Genomic DNA, 3,651 nt, shown 5'->3' with positions numbered 1-3,651 from the left:
TTACCCTTGTATTGCCTAGATATAAGTGGAAGCTAGTTTGTCACTGACATTCCAGAGGCCCCAGAATTGTGGATTGACGGTGCTGCTCTTTTTATCATCACAAACTCCTGATCTTGCCTTCATCTGCACTTAATTCAAGGAGTTGAAGGAAGATGAGAACAAGGAGGCTGCTCAGGCTTTGCCTGGTGTCAGGCTGAGGAAGCAGGACATCAAGGCAGAAATATGTCCAGCAGACAGAGAGGAAACAAAATAAGATGCTGGATATGCTTATTTAAGAGTTATAATTAAATGGACGGGAATTGAGATCTTGAAAATCACTGATGTAGTGCTAAGAGGAAGGCTGATCAAGCCAAACGAACTGAGAAGAGGATGAAGTTACCTATGGGCTTGGAAGCAAGAAGGCTGGGGCATGGTCAGAAATAGTGAGCAAAACAAGAACACCAGACAAATGTACATTAACGATAACTAAAATGCACTAGCTGATTCCCATATGTCAGTTCCTTTATACGTATAGATCATCAATTGTCACAACAACTCCATGAGATAGGCAGTTTACATCTGAGAAAATTGGGGTTCCAGGAGATTGGGATACTCTGCTAGTGGCAGTGTCTACATTAAACACGGGCAGTCTGATTTCAGGATCTGTCTGTATAACCACCATATTTTACGGCCTAGCATATGTACGTATAGAGTACAACTAGAAAGATATACACCATTAGGCTAACAAATTTCTCCTGGTTGTAGGATAATATCTGACTTTTCTTTTCATCAGTGCATTTATCCACATTTCTATACTCTGTATTTTATAATCAGAACATTTCAAATGTTCCTGGGAAAAGAAGCCAAAACTTGGTTAACAAAGAAAACTCAGGAGCAAAAAACCATAGGAGGCCAGAAGTTGGTGTCAGGTCTGACACTGCAGCCAGGATTGGTCCCAGTGGGTTTTGTTGCTCAGATCAGGGTGTGCCACTGTCTGTGTCTGTTTGGGATACACATATCTGCAAGCTTTCCGCTCTTCCCAGGTCACATCGTTCCTGGAGCAGCTCTCCAAGGCTGAGGATCTGAGTCCCACGGCTGGGCTTTGAGGAGAAAGGAAAGCATGGTGGAAGACAACGTCAATGGCCTAGGAAACAGTCATATCCAGGGCTGATCTGATCAGAGCATCAGATTCTCTACTTGTTTTCCTAGTCAGCACAATTTATCCATATCTGATCACTGGCTGACTCGTTCAATCATCCTCTGCCCCCATTTAGAAGTGTTTGGTGACTGGATATTTCTCAGTTGCATTAAAATTATCACTCTTTTGAAAAAAGACAAACAAGGGGAAAAAAAAAAAAAAAAAGATGTAGTGCCCCCTTGAGGAGCCTGTGGAGAATGCAGGGGTACTCGCCTACCCCACCCCCATGGTTGCTAACATGACCACAGACATAGGGGACTGGTGGTTTGATGGGTTGAGCCCTCTACCATAAGTTTTACCCTTGGGAAGACGGTTGCTGCAAAGGAGAGGCTAGGCCTCCCTGTATTTGTGCCTAAGAGTCTCCTCCTGAATGCCTCTTTGTTGCTCAGATGTGGCCCTCTCTCTCTGGCTAAGCCAACTTGAAAGGTGAAATCACTGCCCTCCCCCCTACGTGGGATCAGACACCCAGGGAAGTGAATCTCCCTGGCAACGTGGAATATGACTCCCAGGGAGGAATGTAGACCTGGCACCGTGGGACGGAGAACATCTTCTTGACCAAAAGGGGGATGTGAAAGGAAATGAAATAAGCTTCAGTGGCAGAGAGATTCCAAAAGGAGCCGAGAGGTCACTCTGGTGGGCACTCTTATGCACACTTTAGACAACCCTTTTTAGGTTCTAAAGAATTGGGGTAGCTGGTGGTGGATACCTGAAACTATCAAACTACAACCCAGAACCCATGAATCTCGAAGACAGTTGTATAAAAATGTAGCTTATGAGGGGTGACAATGGGATTGGGAAAGCCATAAGGACCAAACACCACTTTGTCTAGTTTATGGATGGATGTGTAGAAAAGTAGGGGAAGGAAACAAACAGACAAAGGTACCCAGTGTTCTTTTTTACTTCAATTGCTCTTTTTCACTCTAATTATTATTCTTGTTATTTTTGTGTGTGTGCTAATGAAGGTGTCAGGGATTGATTTAGGTGATGAATGTACAACTATGTAATGGTACTGTAAACAATCGAAAGTACAATTTGTTTTGTATGACTGCGTGGTATGTGAATATATCTCAATAAAATGATGATTTAAAAAAAAAAAAAAAAAAAAAGTCAACCATCAAAAAAAAAAAAAAAAAAAAAAATTATCACTCTTTTGATCATGTCTTTACCCTTTAGATTTAGGGAGACATACTGAAGTTTCCTAGAAGTTGGTGTGCTGTTTAGCCTGCTCTAACAGAAAGAGGCATGAGCTTGGAGTTCATCAAACTTCAGTTAAAATCCTAGCTCTGTCCCTTATCAGTTCTGTGGCCATGGGCACAGTTTACTCATCTGTAAAATGCAAGCTGCTAAGAGAACTGGATTGGCACAGTAAATTATTATTATTATTATTATTATCATCAGCAACAGTAGTAACATTAGATACTATCATCCACAAGTTCCAGCAGAAGACTCATCTCTGCCACCCCTGGGAAGTTTCCAATTGCTATAGAAATGATGTGACAATGGACTCCAATACATTATTGAAGTGACATTCTCCAACTCCAGGGGCTGAGGAACTATTTGCTATAACAGAACCCCCTTCAGGCCAGTCTTTCGAGTGTCACTTACACCAGTTTGCAAGTAATCTGCTTGTTCACCCTTCCAGCAAGGATGTCATGATCAGCTAATGGAAAGTGACAAGAAGGGATATAATGAATGAGAGGGAGTTAAAGTTTGGGATAAAAAAAGAACCTTGTTCTTTTGGGGAATGCACAATGCTAAGCATATCATGTTAAATCGTGCATGTCAAATAATGGACTAATTAAGAATCTTCATCCATTTTTTCACATCTCATTTTGTTTTCCTTTCAAAGATGTATTTTCAAATTAGCTCTTAGCTCTTTAAATAGGTACCAATGGAAAAGAAAAAAAAATCCTGTCTATCAGAGAAGATAACAATAATGCACTCACTCTGGGAATGGAGATGGAGGCTTTGTGGGAGCTGTTGGGAAGTTTTACAATTGTGGCAACAACTTCCTGAATAATGGAATTTAATAGCATAGAATAAACTATAATCCAGGAGAATTCTGATTCAATCTCACTAATTGTATAGCTGGTGAAATGAAGGCAAAGTTAATCATACCAATACAATGCTAATGTCTCTGAACCCTGAAGGGGACAGACCATTGTTTCCAGCTGCCCACCTCCTCATACCCAGAGGGCAATGGGTCCCTGCCCCCCAAACACTGGGCTGAATCTCCAGCTTTCAATGACAATGCAAGTTCTAGGACTTTAAAGTCATAAAAATGCAATTTTTGCAATCAACAAACTATTATATTAAGAGAGAACAGAGGGGTAACTAGATACAAAGCCTCCAATTAGATTATAAAGAATAATAACCAATATGCTTTCATGCTAATGCCAAAAAGTACAAAAACCTATAATAAATCTAATTGAGCACATGATCATAAGAACTGTTTTTCTACCTACATAGTTCTG

The sequence above is a fragment of the Choloepus didactylus genome, chromosome 2, assembly GCF_015220235.1.
Source record: "Choloepus didactylus isolate mChoDid1 chromosome 2, mChoDid1.pri, whole genome shotgun sequence".
Classification (NCBI taxonomy): domain Eukaryota; kingdom Metazoa; phylum Chordata; class Mammalia; order Pilosa; family Megalonychidae; genus Choloepus; species Choloepus didactylus.
The sequence above is the reverse complement of the archived record's forward strand: the minus strand, read 5'-3'. Positions refer to the sequence as shown.